Source organism: Python bivittatus, unplaced genomic scaffold, assembly GCF_059951505.1.
Source record: "Python bivittatus isolate LINGU-HERP-01145 unplaced genomic scaffold, Pbiv_v1 ctg000400_np1212, whole genome shotgun sequence".
Taxonomy (NCBI): Eukaryota; Metazoa; Chordata; class Lepidosauria; order Squamata; family Pythonidae; genus Python; species Python bivittatus.
The window spans coordinates 6,859,615-6,880,069 of record NW_028277073.1 but is presented as its reverse complement, the minus strand read 5'-3'; the positions used below and the strand labels follow the sequence as shown (position 1 = coordinate 6,880,069).

General features: G+C 41.2%; 1 protein-coding gene across 1 annotated transcript in view; it reads left to right on the top strand.

Moving 5' to 3' along the window:
* The window catches only part of SPOCK2 (SPARC (osteonectin), cwcv and kazal like domains proteoglycan 2), an 80,601-nt gene that overhangs the window by 14,080 nt on the left and 46,066 nt on the right, over positions 1–20,455 (top strand). The gene's annotated exons all lie outside the window — the stretch shown is intronic.

Sequence of the window (20,455 nt, the reverse complement as noted above, 5' to 3'; positions counted from 1 at the left end):
AGTTGAAGTCCACTCATCTTAAAGTGGCCAAGTTTGGACAACACTACCCTAAAATCTTAAAGGGACCCAAAATGTTGCACCCATCCACTTTGGCAACACCTTAATGTTGCACCCATGAGCAACAAGATTGGTGAACACTCCTGAGAACAACAACAACAACAATGATGACAATGATGATGATGAAGGATCTGGCAATTGGCGCTTCCATCTGCTCTGGAAAAATGCCAGTGCTAATAGGGTGTGAGTCAAGGCACACAGGATGTTTTTTCTGCATATACACTAATGTGAATAAGATGGAGGATTATTATATGTTTCCATGGCATCTCTTTGATAAAAGTACTCATAAACACTGTTTAAAAAAGAAAACAAAGCAATCCTGGCAGCTATAGGTTTACAGAAGCTTGTTTTTATTAAAAGAAATAATGGGTGCATTTTTAATGTTTGTATCAGGACAGCTGTCACAGATGGCAACTGAGTTATTTCTGCAAAGTCTTTTTCTCTGAAGTCATTTAAATTGGATCTCTCTAATATCTTCCCCCTACTTTATTCATTCTCCCGGGGTTTTAATTTAGCAAGTTGCAAAATTCCCTTCCACTTCACATTAGCTTAAACAGATGTAAATGCGCCTTTACTTCATTTGTAAGAATAAAACTCAGTTCCATGCTAGTTCTGCTGTAATTATAAAAATGATTAGTCCAGGTTCAACAGCTCCCCATACTTCTGTGGAAGTCATTGGTTTAATATCCACAATGTCTTAGTCCGCAATTTAGCATCCACAGCATAGCAATTCACGGTACAAATGGCGCCATAACAGTTTCATACAATGATACATCATCGAAGCTGGTGATGTATCTTGCTAGTTGGTGGGTGTGTTTATTAATTTTTTTCCTGGCTCCCTTGTTCTGCTGTGAAAAGCCATGCTTAGAGGCCTCTTTAGGAGACTAGACGAAGGATGATCTTTGTGGTTTACATGCCCTTTCAGAATTACCTCACTGTGGAATTGTGGTTTCTTTGGGTTGGGCTTATTGTATTGTGTGAATGCGTTGTAGTCAGTAAGCCATGGTGGGCTTTGTGTGAACTGGGACATTGTAGTTTGTTTGAACCATGGTTAGAAGAAACTGTGGATGATAATGCAATGTAGGAATCCCATAAAGTCACTTTGGTTTTACAAGGAAGATCATGTGCAAGTTACGTGAGGGCACCTGAGAGTTCTCTCATCTGTACACCAAAAACAAAATTATAGTTTTCCTCATCTGTAATGTGCCAGAGGCACCTTGGGGGGAGGGGGTGGGAAGGTAAAAAAAAGTGAAGATGGTGGCCACAACTGCATAATTGAAGCCAGGGCGCTTTGTATGTGCATCACACACAATGTAAAAAAAGGGACTTCAATCATGTAGCCACAGCTGCCATCTTGACTTCATGACCCTCACTGCAATGCATCCTGTGAAAAGAGAGGCTCAGTCTCTGATCTGATCAGGCAAACAAATCAGGAACAAAAGAGTAGTCATATTTTTATTAGATTTGCCAGTCATTTTGCTGGCCCTCTACTACTGCTTTTAACAGCAATCCAAGATAAAGATGTTGTTTTGTATGCCATTAAAAGTACAACCTCCTGAGTTGCTGGATGTCAAAATAAGACAAAGTGGGACCAGCGGAAATAGCCAATAATCCTTAATTCCTCTGGCTCCTATCTTGTCTCAGCAATACTTTGCCATTCAATAACACTTTAAAAAACTTTTCATGGGGATTGAAATCGACTGTACCAGCAGGATTTGCCATCTGATTGAATTAGTTTCATTGCTCAGTTGAATTGTACAGGAAGCAGCTGCAGTTGCAAAGTAGGAAAATAGAGCTAGGAAGAAGGCACAAATAAAAATTAAAAAAAACACACTTATGGGATGAGGGAGACTTGGCTTCGCAATAATAATAAATGTGAAGGTTCTTGGAACTTTCTTGGCTGCTGGAGGCTCTATCAATAGAAGTACAGTTGTGTAATCCTGGCAAATAATAATTCTGCTCTATTAAACTTTGGTCAGATTCCATCTTGAATTCTGTCTCCAGTTTTGGGTGCCATATTTCAGAAAAGATATACGAATCTCAGAATGGGTTCAGAAGATGAACAAGTCTGGGAACCAAGTGTACAAGGAAAGGTTAAATGAATTTGGTAGGTTTAGCTTGAGAAAAGAAAACTGAGGGAGACATTGGCATTGGTAAGGGGGGAGTCAAAAAAGGCAAGATGGTAGCCATGGCAGTATGATGAAAGCATATGTCAATGTCACACATACAGAAAGATGGGTCATTGATTGTGCTGCTGTGATCACCATCTTGCTTTACCCTCTTGTGGACATCAGTGGAGAGGAGATACTGCCAACACTCTTCAGGTTCCTGAAAGGAAGTCACACAGGAGAAGTTCAAGACCTGTTCTTTATCATTCCAGAGTGCAGGACATGGGATAATAGATTTAAGTTAAAGGAAGGTAAATTCCAGATGAATGTTAGGAAAATTCTGCCCAAGACCAGTTGGGTAGACGGTCCAGTTATCTGGGAAGGTGGTGGGCTATTGGGGGCAGGGTAGATGCCCTGGATTGAAAGCCTCTTCCAGCTGTCCACTTTTATGAAGACGTTTTCCTCTGAAGCAAGGTTTCTCTTCTCCATGAACATGTTCATTTCTCATGGTGCTGGGGGTGGGAGAGTTGGGGTGACAGCAGTGACAAGTGGAGATTTCTCCCATCAAAATAATGTGTTCTCTTCTTCAATCTGCAACATACCAGCTTCTTTCAGAGTGACACTTCTGCCCAGGGTGGCTATGTTTTTACTGTTTTTCTATTTCCCTTCCAGGCCTGTTTGCAGAGGCCTGTGACTTTTTCTAAACATTTCTCTATTTGCCAAGTTGATGTGGAGAAGGAAAATGAAACATTCCACTAGTGTGTGTCTTGTGTCTTTCTGGGCTATAATGTTCTTTCTTTTTAATGGCTGGCTGTGCTGTTTACTCTTGCGATGCTCCAAACGGCCTGTGAGGCTGTTTTTACCGGGGGCGGTGGTGTAAGCATTTTGTGTATCTTCCTGTGTCTATTTCTGCCCTCTTTAATGATCTGACAGCAGCAGGCTAGAACTGTGGTGCAGTGTTAGGGCCTCAAGGCAATACTTGATTAATAAAGCAAGTCTTTTGGAATGCACTTCTCTGCTGAGAAAGATACTGTGCTCTGTGAGTCACAATTAGCTGTGTCACCAGAGTCATTTAGGTGGCATTAAAAAAAATCCCAGCCCAAGGTCTTGCCTTCTGCAGTGCAGAATGGAAACAGAGATGGTAAGATGAAAAAGATGAAAAAATGAGCAGAGCCATTATCTTTCTCAGCCTCCTCCTGTACGGTTATTCTTGACATTGCTTTAGAAAAAAAGTAGATTTGGAGGAATTGATACCCAATATTTCAATGTCTTCTCTGATAGTCCCATCCTTCAGTTACAAATAGACTTCCAACAAATAGGTTGGAAGAGACCTTTGAGACCATTTGTCCAATCCTCTGTCCAGTACATATCTTCTTGAAAGAAAAGCCTATTCACTTGATCAGAAGCCAATAGCCCCACCACCACCCAGTAAGTAAGTATGGGATTGCACCCTAGTCTTCCTTTTAAAAGCTGCTTCTGCATCACCAGAAAGTCATATCAGTTTTCAAGCCAGCTATGTATCTGCTTTCTTAGAGATTTTTAGGAGATAAATTTGAAGGACATCCAGGTTTTTGTTTTCTGCTAGTCTTCCAGCCAAGTACCATTTAGGTCTAACCCTCCCTAGTTTTTTATGATCAGCCAAGGTTGGCTAGGTGCTAAAAAATATCCTAGGAGAACACATTTCTCCTGTTGTTAATAAAACTGCTAGTTGTGTCTGCGCAGACCCTGAGAGTCAAGCTCAACTTACAGGTGTCTTTATTATAGGTTTTAGTCAGCTTTTAAAATAGAATTCATAAATGTGACAAGAGATATGCTGAATCTTAAATCAGCAGTGGCATACATAGGTCTGTGCCAGTTGGGCATGATCAGAAAAGGCTGCCTATTTTGTACTGAAGTCTCCCCTTTTCTCTAAACAAAAGAGCGGAACAGGAAGTGAACTGTAGTAGAGATCCCTTTCTGCCTAATAGTTTTTGGAGACCTGGGGTACGTGTTAGCTGATGGCTGAAATAAGAGATGTCTGCAAGAGTGAATGCCTATTTTTCTGTGCCAAGGAATTCAGTCTTTTAATATTAGAAACTTTCCTTTGCTGAGGTCATTTAACTCACCAAAACATGAAAGCCAGTCCTTATAACAGTCTCTTATCAGCACGTTGTGCCCATAAATGTAAAAGTCAAAAAGTAAATAGCCTCTTTGTAGAAGGATTGAATGAAAAGCAATGCCTCCAATGTTACAAGTCACCAACAGCAGGCAGTACTGAAGTACTAGAAGCCCTGATGTATTCTTTAGCATCTGTTTTGGCAGGAAGGTGCTGTAAGAAAAGGTGGTGTTGCTATTATTCATGAACTGGAAGCCTGCAGCGAGAACTTTAAACAGCAGTGCAATGTGATTTAATTTTTGACTGCTGAAGGAGTCCCTCCAATTGAAATTCACCACCAAATGAAGGTTATGGAGATAATTTTGTTGACATGAGTACTGTGCATGGCTTGGCCAAAAATTGAAAAATGGTGAATCAGGAAGAGTAATTTGCATGATCAAGAACCAAGTGGACAATTTGTGACAGCAACTAACAAGTTTCACATGAGAAATGCTGATGAACTGACTAAGGACAATCAGCAGATCAATTCAGAGGGAAACTACTGTCAAGCTTGGCATTTCATAGGAACATGTGGGTCACGTTATTGATGTTCTTCAATATCAGAAGGTTTGTACAACATGGGTTCCTTACATATTGACCGCAGAGATGAAAGCTTCAAAAGTTGAGATTTGCCAGCAATTGTTGTCACACTACAAGAATTAAGGTGAGAAATTTCTTTGCAGCATTGTGACAGCCAACAAAACATAAGCTCTTCAGTATGATCCAGAAGCAAAGCATCAGTCCATGGAATATCATCACAAAGCTACACCTGTGTGTGTGTGTGCGGGGGTGGGGGGTGGGGATAAAAGGCCAGGCTTCAGCAGGAAAGCTCACAGTTACAGTTTTTTTGGGACATAGATGGATTGTTAGATTCATGTGGATTTCCTTGAATTTGTCACCACTGTTAACTCAGAGAACTACATTGCAACACTCACAACTTTGAAACAATGATTAAGGAGTGTTTGGAAGTGTAAGAAGGACATTTTGCTGCAACATGACATGACAATGTTAAGCCACCCAAGAGGCAATTGCAAAGCTGGATCTCACCATCTTCTCCATCTGCCTTACAGCCTAGGCTTGGCACCATGCTTCCGCCTTTTCCTAAAATTGAAGGAATTCCTTTGTGAGCATCTGTTTGACTCAGGTGAAGAGGTGGAAATGACTGTCAAGACCTAGTTGAAGAGACAAAATATGGAGTTCTTTTGTTCTTTTGTTCTCTCAAACTTTAAGAAGCTTGTCCATTGTTGGCAGAAGTGGATAATGAATGGGGGGCATTATGTAAAGAAATAAATGTAGTTAACAAAAAATTTCAAGGATTACTTTCCTGTTTCATTTATTCAATTATTCCTATTTAAACTAAAATTATGGAGGCAGAGGCATTATTTTTCATTCTGTTGCCATATTTTTTTATCACTGCCCCAAGCTTCCACACATGCAGTTAAGGTGGTGAATATAGCTTTCAAAGAGAAGTAATGAGTCCAAAGCAGGTCTGAAAACAGTTGGATATTGGGGCAAAAGTGTGGGTCTGGTTTGTGTTATATTCCCTGCTTGTCACACTGCCAACATGTATGTCTATTGTAGTTGTTGTTATGCATATAATCGTGATTATTCTATACTTCTTCAAGTAAGCTTTCCTTTCTTCTTTTACAATAACCCTTTTAGGAGTTTGGGTAAAAGATGAGTTCAGAATTTTCTACTGGGATTTGTTCACCCAGCATGGAATGGAAGCTAGATCTCTCTGCAGATGACGGAATTTGATTGAGCTTGTCAGAGCTTGGAAGCTCAATATGCTTGGACTGGATTAGTACATGGATGGAAGACCATCTGGGAATTCCAGGTTGTAGGCTAGACTGGGAAGTTGAAAAAAAATCCCAAAAGAAGACAGTAGCTGGCCACTTCTGTACTTTTGCAAAGAAAACTAGATAGCTGTGTCCATGTACTCACCATGAGTTAAGCTTGACTTAACAGCATCTTTACTCCCTGGCCAAAGTCACACTCCTTACCATTAATCTATGTGATTCTCCCTAGGTTCAGGATGGGTGGTGTTTAAACAATGTCCATGATATAGCAATTAGCAAGCCAATGTGTTCCCAACCTGAAGCTATCCAGTTATGCTTGAAGAACTACTCCAAAACTCCACACTTAGCAAAAGCCACACGGATGAGGATTCTAGGAATTTCTGTCCTACCATAGTTGGATGGCTCCAAGTCTAAAGAGAGTTTTAAGAAATGGTGTATGATTTAGTGCTTCCTGCAATGCAGTATGCATGTGTGTATACACACACACACACACACACACACACATCAACCAAATAAATCAGTTGGCAGCTACATTATTGTAGCTGATACTAATGTTTTATATCAGGGTTTAGTCTTTTTGTGTGTGTGAAAGTACATGTGTGCACATAAGGGGATCCAAAATAGAAAGTTTGTAAATAAATAAATAAATTCTGTCAGGCCTGATTCCATTAGCCACAGATACCTTCTGGAACAGAACACCAGGAAAAAATGCTTTTTAGGCACTTGATAGGCCTACTAGAAGCACCAATGTGCCTGCAGACAGCTTCCTTGGTGTCCACCAGGTTCCATGCCCCAGCTGACTTGCACACTTAAAAACACTATCCAGATCGGTTAGACTACAACTTCCACCACATACAGCCAATAGGTGTTGTTGATAGGAGCTGAAGTTCAACACAACTGGAGAACTTCAAGTTGGGCACAACTGTGTTAGATATTCTTGCTGCTCCACTATCTGTTGCTCTGAATCTCTTTGGAGACGTTTGCCTTTTATCCAATCTTGATCTAAACCAGTGTTTCTGAACCTTGGCAACTTTAAGATGTGTGGATTTCAACTCCCAGAATTCACCAGCCAGCACATTGGTGAATTCTGGGAGTTGAAGTCCACACATCTTAAAGTTGCCAAGGTTCAGAAACATTGATCTAAACCAAATGAAGTAGTGTGGTCTTCTCTTCCCTCTTGTTCTGTGCCCAGTCTCCAAATATAATTAACTCTGTGTAAACCCCACCCCCCCTTGTTCAATCATTAGCAGCCATACAAAGACCAACTTAGACCTCACTTCCATGGATGTTTTCCATTATTCAATAAACCCGTTTTGTTGTTGTTATTAACCCATTGCTCATAAACATTTCAGTGGTTTATCTCTGCACATTTCCAAGCTAGTATCACTGTTAAGCAGGCTATTCTTTCCTGGCCAAAGAGAATTTAAGGACTTTTTATTTCCAGAGAGTTTGGAGATGGGAAAGGAAAAATCAAACCGAGAAAGTGGTTTTACATAGAGGTAAAGAGAGATTCCCCCCTCCGCTTCTCCCCTTCTGTTCAGGAACCTGGAAGTGGCCTGAGAAGAGGGGTCATTGCTGTGAGTGACAGCGAGCACCCATCTCAGTTTCCTTTCCAGCCAAGACTACTTGTCAGATTTTGGGATTGCTTTAAGATCCATCTGACCCTAAATAAAAGGCACATATGCACCCCTTGAGGTGTTTTCTTAAACAGAATTGTTGGTTTCCGTATTAAATTGTCGTAATGAGCACTGTTACATATAGTATTGTCATGAGCATCCAACCATTTGGACAGCTACACTTCAGATCTCTCAAGCCATGGAAACCCCCTGTAAGATGAGCAGGGTGGGGGAGTCAGCAGCTTTCCAAGCTTTTTATCCTGCATGAGGCCTCCTCTGAAAGATTCCATGTTTGGCTTTGAAGAAGAAGCCAAAGTAGAACTTGAGCTACAACAAATCCTCAATTCAGAAAAAGACACAATAGCTCAGAAGTGCTGCTGACGTGACCAGATTTATAATTAGATTATAAAGCTGGGCTTGAGGGTTGCTTCTTGATGCTGTCTAGATCTAAGGGATTTGCTCATTTGCCAGCGGGTTGCTTTTTCTTTTTCGCTCTCTGGCTGCATCAGTCTACAAATAACATCTTCAGGAAGTGCCGTCCCTTCTCTTGCATTGCTTGCTGCTCCTGCTGCTCTTCCTTCTTTTTTAATTTCTCACATTATTACTGATCCCTTTGCTCTTCTTCCCACCAATGCTATCATGGATGCCAGAAACTCGGCTTAGACTTTAAACCAGCATGGTAAGCTACCTGTGGCCTTGGAAATGTAAAGCCTACCTCCTGATATAATGTTAAGCTGAGCTCCTGGTAACGGTATAGACAGTATCTATGTAGTTTTCCAGGCAACAGTGTAGACTGGTTTGTCCCTTTGAGATGTTTTTTCAACTTCCCAATCCAGTCTACAGCCCTGGGTCCAACCCTACTTAGCTTCAAGATGAACTAGTTGCTGTAGGGTAGCTCCAGGCATCCTTCATCACTGAGCATGTTTTCTGGGGATGCTGGGAGTTGTTGTTCAGCAGCATTTGGAGTACCACAAATTGCTCACCTTAGAGCTAAAGGTACATGTAGCTACCAGCTTTGTGTTAAATATGTGGGTTGTTGCTGTGTAGATTCTGATGTGGGTGTTACCATGTTGGATAAGGGATTTAAATAGTGTTAGCCTATGAGCTAGAACAATTGTGTCTTCTAGTTTGTAGTCTTAGAGCCAAAAGCAAAAAGGGAAGAGAAAGGCCAAGCGTGTAGTTATTGTAGGATCCTCTGGGTAATCAATAATCAGTATTCCAGTAGATATAGAGGCATCTTGTATTGTTGTTTCTCAAGATAGACTCGAGAGATGATTGTTATGCTACCTCCTTGTTTTATTTACTCCTGTTGGGAGCCCCAGGCAATGCCATGCCTTCCTCTGCCATAATGAGCAGCATTTGTTCCCACTCCTTCATTGACAAGAGAATGAGGAATGGACTGGATGGGCCAGGCTTCAGTCAGAGATAAACTGTAGCTGTGTCTTTTCCTAGCTCAAGATTCTGCAACAAAATTTGCATCAAAGGAACAGACCTGGCACTAACTCTCCCGTGCTGGGTTGTGATGCACTGATGAGGTCTTTTATCAAGACTGTATAATGAGATAGCTCCTGGAGGAAAAGGAATTCTGAATTTGCCAGCTATTGGTTTAAAAAGAATAACTAAACAAAGGTGTCTATTTTGAGAGATTTGAATCTTAGGCTTCATGATCAAACCTTTTTACCTATCAACGTTATGAATGGTAATCACCACTGATAATTTCTGTTGTGTGGAAATATATGACCTCCATGATGATACACACATGTAGGTGTGAATAATCTTGTTTATGCTTATCTTGCCATGCTCTGTAAACCCAAATGTTCTCTGGCACACAGATTCATACATCATGTTATCACTGAGCTCTCCAACCCCAGCCTGCTAACAATGGACAACTCAGGTCACTTTCAGATGACCTGAATGGCCTACATCAGTGTTTCTTAAAGTATGATCCTAAGACCCCTGGGGTTCCCCCAAAACCCTCTCAGAGGTCTGAGAAATCAAAATTATTTGCCAGCCTGTGTTGAAAAACAATACAATATTAAAATCCCATCAAACAATCATGAGAAGTGGCAGTGAATGCATCAAATTTAATGTTTAATAGGTAAATATTGATAAATATAACCCATGCAAACAAAAGTTCTTTTGGGATTCTCCATAATTTTTAAAAATGGGAAGGGGTCCTGAGGGAAAAAAGTTTTAAAAATACTGGCATACATCATCCTCAGTTTATCCCTCTGCTGGCATGAAGGCAGCCTTCGCTGTAGCTTTTCTGCTCCTTTTCAAGGAGGTGAGAAACACTTCAAGGAGTGTTTTCTGACTTACAATGGCACAAACCCAGCCGTGCAGTTTCTCTGCTAGATTTTAGTTTGATCTAGGCAACATTTGTGCTCCTCTTGGGTGCTATAAAGAGCTCCCAGCATGCCCCTCTGCTCTTGTCATTGGTCACTCCCCTCCATGGCTATTTTCTGGCTGTTTTTGAGGAGAACATGCCCACCTAAAACCTGAGCTCCTTTGTACCTTCTGTGGCAAGTTTCAAGCATTGCATGAGCTTTATCCACATCTCTGATAAGTAGTGCTCTTAAGCACCAGTTCATTGATTCTTATCCTCAAGTCCATTGGTATACTATTGGTTAGGGCAAGCGGTAATTGATCAGAGAGGCCTGATGAACCACTGTATTATGGACTGGTAAAATGGCTTCTCTTTTCAAACAGGTTCACCTGTGGCTTGACTGACTTTCCAGGAGTATGGCAAAAAAGTCAAGATGGTGGCCACAATGGTGTGATCAAAACTCTGCCCATTTTTTCCTTCTTTGTTTGCTTGCTGTGAAATTGACAAGAGTTCTGCCCATTTCCCCTTTTAGCCAAGTGACAGGAAGAGCCATAAATTGGTGGGTGGATGTTTTGCACCAGTGGAAATGCTGGATGTGAAGGTGTCAAGTATGAGGGGAAGTTAATGAAAGGAGACTCATAGAAAAGCTGTGTTAATGGAAGCCACATGTCCTCAAAAAAACATTCATCCACCTTTCAGTGAATGTGGATGGAGATTTTGGTGACCCATAGCCATGTTCGATCATGAGCACCTCTAAATGTTATTGAAGGAAAGATTATAGCTTGCTACTGAAATGGGATAATTTTTTTGGTGGATCCACTACTTCTGAATTTATTCTAAAGTTGGGTTTGAATCACAAAATTGGAAGAGTCTAATTAAGCCAGTGAATCAGATTCTGTGCTCCTTGCATGAACCCAAAAAAAGCATCTCTCTGCTTGAATGCATCCAGCAATATGGCCTGTTCCTTCATCATGCTGTGTGAATGCAGCCATCACAATAAACCGGGGCTTGCTTCCCACTTGAGTTAATCTGATGAGGAAAATGCTTTCATTTTGTTAGCAGATAGAGCAACAGAAGTATTCCAAGGGGTTGCCAAATGTTGTTCCATTATAATTGCTGTGAGAAGGCCTTGGATTTCATACTGTCAGTGCCTGCTGTGGGTTTATTTCTGCCTGGGTGATCAGTAACACTATTTCCTGGTCTTCCACCCCACTCCCACCCCCATTAGTTTTTATCAGACACTATCATCTTGGGGAGCCAGGGTGGAATAGTGGTTAAGGTTCCAGTCCAGCCTCAGCCATTGAGACCCCCCAGATGACTTGGGCCAATCACTCTTTCTCAGCGCAACTTCCTTCACAGAGTTGTTGTTGTGGGGAAAAATAGGAGGAAGGATCATGGTGTGCGCCACCTTGAGCTCCAGAATAAAAAGCTAGATAAACATTAGACAGATAGATAGATAGATAGATAGATAGATAGATAGATAGATAGATAGATAGATAGATATTCTGGTCAATGCAAATAACCTTACCCAGAAAACTAAATTGCAGCTTAGCCTTTTGTTGTAGTTTATTCAATAAAATTTGCTTAAGGAAAGCAAGATGTAAACCCTGTATGAGGTAAGGTAATGATGTAAGGATGGTTATGTTTCAAAGCCAACTTCTTTTCCATCATGTTTCTGCCATTTGTAAAAGGTTTGATAGAGGTTAAGAGGCTAGATTTCCTTTTCTTATTGAAAGCTTTAGCTACAGCAGCATCTGTGTGTATCTCTGCTTTGTACTGAGGATAAGCAACCAGCCGCAAATCCTTTGAAATTCAGCTCCCATCAGGTCCAGACAGCATGGGAAGGGATTATGGGAGTTGTAGTCCAAAACATCTGGAAGGTGCTGCATTGCTTCTCCCTGCTTTCCATGCACACGGGTAAAAGGTAGGGCTGACTAACCCAGGAGGGTGATTTCCAAGAAAGAATTCACTAAGCATTGCCTAGAAGCTACAGGTTTCAATGAGGAAAGTTCATGTGATTGGTTGTTAATAATATAGGAAACAAAGAAAATGCCAAGTTGTAACCCAGAACAACTAGCTAAAGCAGGTATTATCTGGTATTGTGGAGAATCAGTGGCTGCCAGGTAAAATATGGAAGCAGCAGCTCTTCACTTATGTTCTGCTGTCATTTTGTTTTCCAAAGCATCATTACTGGTAGCTCTTGAATCTTCAGATACCCCCTTTGAGTCTCAGTCAGGGACATACACAGGAGGCCAGAGGGGGTATCAAAAACAATGGATAAGGATGTGAACAATCCTAAATGAAAAGAAAAAGGAGAGTGGAAGTGGCCATATAGTAAAATGCCAGTTGTCCTACGGGCAAGATTTCTGTATTCCTTGAAGAATTTGAAAGAATTCAGATGCCTCTATGATGCTTATTTTTTCAACTGCACAGTCAGTCTCAAAATCTGTCAACTGACAAGTATTACTTGGAATGGGATGTGTGAGCTTTGCCCAGTTTGAACAGCTGGATGTGTATCAATCTGAAAAGGTGAGCAAGAGTTTCGGGGGAAAGTGACTGAGAACAGCAAGAAAAGAGTGAAAGTCTAATTGATCAGAGGTTGATTTTGACTTGGTCCCTATCTGCACTCCACACCTTGCAGCAGCTACTATCTACACAGTCCATCTGATGGTGTGAAACTGACATGAATCCTGCAGGCTTGTCAGTTTCAGTCTCTCATTCAAATACATGAAGTGAACCTAGGCTTGGATCCATCTGACATTTTTTATTCTTGTGTGCTACCTCCATAGGAAGACATTGTCCTATTCTGGCTGAATAAGAGGCCCTGGATTCTTAACAAGTGCTGGAAATATCTATATGGACCAGGTACCACTGTTTTAGGCCTTGCAAGAGCAAGAAGTTTTGCTGATGGGTAGAGGTTTAAGAGACAAGAGCTTGAGATTATTGTCAGGAGGGTCATTTTTGAAGGACTACAGACAGGGATGGTTTTGGGATTTTAATATTGCCCAATTTCAACCCAAAATGACCAGACCCATCCTTCCTGGACTAATGTGAGATGCTGACGTCTCCCTCAATTTCTGCACTTCTTCAAATAATATGAGGGTGATTTTTGACTCAAGAAGAACCAAAATGTGTGTGTGTGTGTGTGTGTGTGTGTGTGTGTTAAGAAATACACACATATGGGGAGGGGGCAAATAATTGCATATTCTCGTGTGGGATTTTTTTTTTTTTTTTTAAATCTCAGAACAATATAGGAAAGGGTTAGAGCCGATTAAGGGTGAACATAATGTCCAAGTGATATAGAGAATAAGCAGACTGCTTTGGACATCTCCAGATGGTTTACTACAACAGAAACAAGTTTTTAGCAAAATAGGAGAGTTCTGCTCTCCTGAGATAATGCTATCTGCGTGAGGCACGTATTCCACTGGAAAGTTAGATTTGTTTTTATTCAAAATGATTGAAGTTGCATTAGGGAGAATTACAGCATCAATTGTAGAGAAAATTTGCCTGAGAGATAAGAAGCCATTATGTACTATGGATAATTGCTCTGTCTGTCTCAGGACTGGCTATTAGAATTGTGGAGCTCTTGGGATTTAATTTCCAACAGGTGCCTCAAAACACACGGGAGCACGAACTGAGTCCCTATCTGCAGCTCTTTAAAGCAGCTGTGTATTTTTCTGGGATCTTGTGGTTGCCCTTTGCAACTGCTACACAATCCCAGAAAAAGTTGCAACCTGGGTGCTCTGAAGCATCTTTTAAAATTATTTCTGCGGCCCAACTTTGTTGGGAGGGAAAACAAACCTAACTTCCCTATCCCAACCACCAGGCAGTGTTCCCTCGCAGAATCATAATACCTTGTTGTTTTTCTGGTTCTGCAAATTGATATGGAGCATCTGCGATAGGGTGATGAAGCTTATCCCTGCATTCACCTGAGACCGTTCCTGCTGGATCAGCCATTAGAAAGAGATAAGAATATTATCCACACGCACGAATACATATCGACCCAGTACAATTGCAGCGTAAAAGCTGAGGGCTATTATTCATGTAAGGATTCATTAGTAGACTTGCATAGGTGATTTGGACCTGATTAAGTACAAGCCACTTCACCAACGAATGAGGCTTATTGCTTTATGACTCATGCTTGCAGATAAATGGTGGGGCAGAGCCTATGAGAAGGCTCTTCCCAGAATAAGAGCTTGAAGAGAGAAGGGGAAAAGGGCCTTTGCCTGCTCTAGGACTCACTTTTGGAGTGAGAGAAATATATGATTTCATTTAGATTGAGCATCACACATGCTCATCCACTTATTTCAAAAAAGTCTTGGTGATCAAATAAACAGCTAATAGTTGTCTTATCATGGCTGTTCATTCGGTGCTGCATGAACCCACATCTGTGGTGGTATAGCCCTCTCTGGGCAGTGCCATCTGACAATCCTGATCCTGTGGTTTTGCTGGATAAGTGCACTTCCACAAGCTGCATGTGCTCTAGACCCTAGCAGTCACCCAAGATGGACATTCAATGCACCTTGGATGGTCAGAAGCCTGTTTAGACCCTGCCCTTGCCCACAGCTCTAATAGAAGTACTCAATCTCTCTGTCAAGCAGACCCAGAGCTTTAAAATTAAAAAAAAAAAAATTAAATAAAAAAAATTAATGTCCAAAGGACATTAAGGTCCTGTGGCTCACCTTCATGCTCCACTGTATGAGAGAGAGAGGAGGGGTAGTTTATTTGAAGAATACATTGCTTTCACTTCTTCTCTGTTTGGGAGCTCAGTGCTGTGACATTTAATAGAAGTCACTGGCCGTTCTCAGCCTCCCCACCCTGCTTGGTTGCCATTTCAGCTTCTCTTTTCTTTTTTCCTTCCCTTATTAATGACCCTACAAGGAATCAGGAGGGTCATCTGGAGGCCCTTGCCTGGGGACCAGTGAGTAATGAGCCTCTGCTATGCACCTTTCCTGCTTCCCCCGTTCTCTCCCTCCAAGTCAATGTATTAATGTTTCCCCTAATGTGCCTGGCAGAGCATGCTGTAATGGATATGCCGAATGGAATGACCTCATTCTGGCAGAGCTCATAAGCTTGGATGGAAGCAGCTCCTGCAACAGGGTTAATTGCTTTCCCTGAACTAATGATGGCTACTGAAAGCTAATGCAGAGAGCTGTGGCTCAGCCCTCTTTTGTCCTCTCTTTTTCTCTCCTCCCCCAATAATTTTTAGTATTATATTTATGCAGACAGGAGTATTGAGGGTGGATCGGGGAAAGAGGCAGGAACCCTGTTTCCCCTTGCCTGGGAGTAAGTCCCATAGAATTCAGTGGAATGTCCTTTTGAGAAGATCCACATTGCATTGCACTCTCTTGTTCTTTCTGTTTTGCTTGGAAAAAGACAATTTGGGTACAACCACCAGTTCATGAGGAGAAGGAAGTCGCTGTGCTATATTTCAACAGGAAGATTTGAGGTTTTCACTTCACTTCTTTGATAAAGACATAAACCAGAATGTGCTTCAGCAAAAAAAAAAAAAAAATTCTTTTGTCAGATTTAATCAGAACCGAGTAAGCTTTGCCTTGAGAAAATAGCATTGGGGATGTGTGGCATAATGGTTAAGGAGTTTGACTTGGACTCAGGATTTAAGGCACAGAAGCTCATGGGGCCAGTCATTCTCTTCCAGCCCAATTTACTTCATAGGTGGTTGTTGGAGGTAAAAATAGGAGGAAGGACCGTTATGTATGCTGCCTTGAGCTCCTGAAGGAAAGGCAGACTATTGATCTAATAAATAAACACATTTCTTGAGTTTTGCATGATTCGTTCAGCCAATCACACAATACTATGGCACTATTTATAACCTACTTCCTTTCTTGGATGAAAATAACATTTGAAAAGGTTATGTCTTCTGAGCTTGTATTTTTCCTGCAGCACAATCTAAAAAATGAAACCAGGTAAACATTTGATCTTGTTTACTGTATGACTAAGTATTCCTACAGTAATTAGGTGCTATGTGGGAAGCAAAATCAATCTTGGTTACTTCTCCATTGCTACATGACTTGGGGTCAATCGGCAAGACTTTCTAACTTCCCTGTGGGTCCATTTTGTTTTGTTAAAAGCCCTGATCTATAGTAGCTCAGGTCTAGATTTGTATTATATTTGTACAGGTTTTTTCCATATAAAAGATTCCTCCCTGATTCTGGGTGGTGGCTCTCAGGATTAAAAAAAGAAATCCTAGAGCCTTTCTAGGCCTATACTGGCCTTAGAACAATCAAGCCCTCTTATCCAGTGTTTGAAGGTGTCCACATTTTCTAACCAGATGTCCTCCAGATATGTTGGACTATAACTTCCAGAATTCCCAGCTCCCATTGATCATGTGGATGGGGATTCTTAGAATTTATAGTCTATAGAATAGGAAAGCCTGGTGTTAAACATTTACTTGGTCGTGATTAGTTTCATATGGCATCTTTGAAATGAGATAAACATGCCCAACTTTGAAAGATGGAAAGAATAAGTAACTTGCTGAGACTGCATGAAATGTCAACAGTATGGTTAAATTCATCAAAGTCTGGGCTTTCTTCTTTCTTACACTTCTTCCTCTTCCTCTAAAAACAATTGCATTAACAGAAGATTAAAGGCTCTGCTCTTTGCTGCTGCTATTTTAATGGGTTGGCTAAAGAACACTTATTCCTACAAGTACTTACTGGGTCCAATTCTGCTCAGTTTTTCAAGATCAGCCAAGTGGCCTGTAATACTGTAGCCTAATTAGATCTAGCTTGGTTCTATTTGGGAGAGGTGGATAATACCTGTGTCCTCTGTTGTACCTATACCATGCACTGGTTGTCCAAGGGTTGCTCTTTATGTAAGCTTGTTGGTTTAATGTCCAGTCAGGTCTCATGCAATGTAGATATCTGTGATGTTATCCTTGTTGCTGTAACAGTGGCTATAACAGGCAAAGGTCTGATTAGTGTTTGGTATGTATAATCTAGTATCTTTGGTAAGTGTTGCTGTGATTTGATTAGGAACGGCAGTCTAGGCGAAGAAAAGGTAGAGACAAGAAGTGAAGTCAAGAAATCTGAACTAGAGGAAGGGCAGGTCAAGAAGGATACAGGAAAGGCCAGAATATCAAAGAGACCAAGATCTTCAGAGTAATCATCTGGTACAAACCTGTTGAGATTGCACCATTTCAGGTTCCAGATTGGCTGTTTCCACACTGTGAAACAAAACAGAATTCCATACATTTAGAAGGGAAGTTAATAAATATTCTAGTGCTAGTTTTCTAAATGCAATTTTTAAAAGTTAAAATTGTGTTGTTGTCATTTTTATTATTTGGGGCAGCATTCAGGCAACTGATAGCAATACCTCCCAGGCTCCAGTTGCTGTGATTCTGTTACATGAAGGCATGTCATCCCCATTACAGTTTCAGCAGCAGTTAGAGAGGCAAGCTTGAAGAGGCTGGAACAAACAACCCTTTGTGGCTTGCCAGAAGGGGCATCCAGTCCTCACCCTGAAGAATCAGTTCTGAGAAGCTCTGACTGCAGGTCACTGTGAATTGTGCCCCTTTACAGAGATTGTATCCTTGCAAGTGCTCTTGACTGCCAACTGCAAACCAGAGAGAGACGTGCAATTAAGCTGAAGAAGAAGGTAGTGATGAAGATGCTCTCAGCTCAATGACCTGCATGGCCTTTCCTTAATAGAAGAGTGGCAAAGTGCCTTGGTTTTTTTTTCATTATCTGGATGGTGAACTAGAATCCATCTCCCACATGAAAGCACTCTTTGGCTTGTGCTCGCGCGCTGCGCTGTTGTGCTTTCAGAGCAGCAGGATGCAGCAGCCGATCCCTCTGCAGTCTTAGTCAGCAGCACAATAAATGGATCTGTTGATTTCGGCTCAGAATGTAAATGTTGCCTCACAGATCTAGGCTGTTTATCCTGGCAGGAATTAGGATTAGCTCTGCTGTACTGCACAATTGCAATCTACTTGGAATGAAGGGGAATGAAGGATGATAATATAGGAAAGAGAAGATGGGGAAAAAAACGGTTGAAAATAAATACTGGATCCTGTTGGCCATGGAAATGTTTATCTACAGTTTCATAGAATGGTATTCTTTCTTGATCAACTTACAGCCAGGCTTAACTTCAGGTGACTGTCTTGGATAGAGGTAGTCAACCCAAACCCTAGAGCAGTGTTTCTCAACCTCGGCAGCTTTAAGATGTGTGGACTTCAACTCCCAGAATTCCCCAGCCAGCATGCTAGCTCGGGAATACTGGGAATTGAAGTCCACACATCTTAAAGCTGCTGAGGTTGAGAAATACTGCCCTAGAGGGTTTCCTCTTCCCCTGTCCACTTGATTGGCCATCAGCTGGATAACAGGAATCAAGAATTGTTTATAGAAGGTTGACTGGGAAGATATTTGTTAGAGCACACAGTTGGAGAATCTGTGTGACCTAATTGTTGAGGAATGTGTTGAGCTAAGACCTGAGGGACCACCCTCAGCCATGGAAGCTCACCGGATGACTCTGAGGATGTCACTCTCAGCCCCACCTACCTGACAAGCTTATTGTAGTAGGGAAACAATGGAAGAGACAGTGCATAGCAAGCTGCCTTGAGCTCCTGAAGGAAAGCAAGATGTAAACCAAATAATTAAATAAGGGAATAAATAATATTTGGTAGAATTTTTCAAAAGTTACCTGGTTTCTTTTTTTTAATCGGCTTAGGTATTTAAAATGTGAATTAGAAGTGATGAAAAGCAGGGGAAGTTTTTCACAATATTGTAATGAATGTTTCATTTCTAGAGCTTCACCCTTTGAATGTTTGCATTGCAAATACAAGATTCTTTGAACTGATGCAAAGAATCTTTCTCTTGTTCAAGAACAATTGTGTATGTGTGTGTTTACAGACCACAGATGGGCTTTTTATGGGTCTTAGTGCTCCTATGTAGCCCCCAGAACTCTGTATGCAATTTGCTGCCAACATTTGACAGTGTGGTTTAAAAATATTCAGTGCTTTTATAGTGTTTTAACATTTTTTTTTCCCTCCTATTTTTAATGGATTCTTGTAGGGGTGGAATTTAATCGTCTTCCTTGGAGATACCAGCTTTTTTGGGTGCATTGCCAGCTGCATCTTTCAGAAGCCAAAGTGCAGCTCTTGGCTAGGAAAATAGTTACCCCAAGAGATACAGACATGAACTCACTGTCTGGTTAAATGGGGAAGCATCAGATGCATTTTTTTCACAGGAGGTGGTAAAAAAGAAAGTGGGGCAACTCTAGATTGAGTAGCTATTAGTAAGAAGGTAAAGGGGAAAATACTTTCTGTAGGAGGTACAGTGTTTAAGGTGCAAATACTGGAGCCGCTGAAGGTACCCTTATGTTCAATGTTATTCATTATTCCTGTTTGCAACAGAAATTATGTTTGCAACAGGTGGGACAATACATTTCCACCCACACTTTCATCAGTAAAGGAAGCTACACTTTATGGTTCTTGTCCTGAAAGCATGATGGAAATTTGGGGAAAATTTTGCTTGAAAATACAAGAAGCTATGTTTCTTTGAGATTTATGTCAGGATGTGTTTTGCCCGGGAGTGCAAAGAAACAAAACAGACAAAACATTGCCTCTGTTTATCTCAAGCTTAGGAATTGGAGCATCAAGCTGGAAAGGAGCAGCAACTATGATTAATGCCAGATCGAGGAAGAAAAGCCTGCTTACAAACTCCCTGAAAATCAGAGTGTATATTGGCAGGTCACCTTCACCATAATTTATGATGAAGCTTGAGTTTGCAACCCCAGGCTTCTCCTGCCCATCTGTTGTCATGTTCAGACTGTCACCATTGGTTGAGGTGACTGGCCACGTTGTCTGCTGAGGTCAAGTCAAGCCATTTGCTTCCTGAGGAGGGAGAAATGATGGCACCAACCCCCCCCCCCAACTTCCATTTCACCACAGAAGTTAACTGAACTGGTACTTAAATCTTCAACACTAATGTTAGAATGGTATCTACCACCATGTCTGACCCAATAGATTATTTTAAGGGCTTCTCCTCTGGCAGAGAGAGAATGTCACCAATTGATGAGAAATAGCTAGGAGGTTCCCATTGTTGTCCCCTAACTTCTGCCATCCAAAGCAGTTGTCTCATTCCTTCTAATGGTAAGGCCAGCGCTGTAATCTGACAGTGAAACAAACCTAGAACAATCTATATTTCGTCTCTTTCTTTCTTCCTCTCCTTTCCCCTCCCCTCCACCTCTTTCTTCAGCCAGTATGGGCAGAAAGTAGAACAGAATCTGCTGGTGTTTTTCAGTAGATTAGCAAATGTTGGTAGCTCCTAATATTTTCACAGTAGCAAGCAAATAAATGGGAAAAAAAGAACAAAAGAAAACCCATCTCTCTCTGCTCTGGCTGGCCTTTTGCTAATCACTTCTCTCTTAGTCTCCATGTTCATCTATAAAATAAG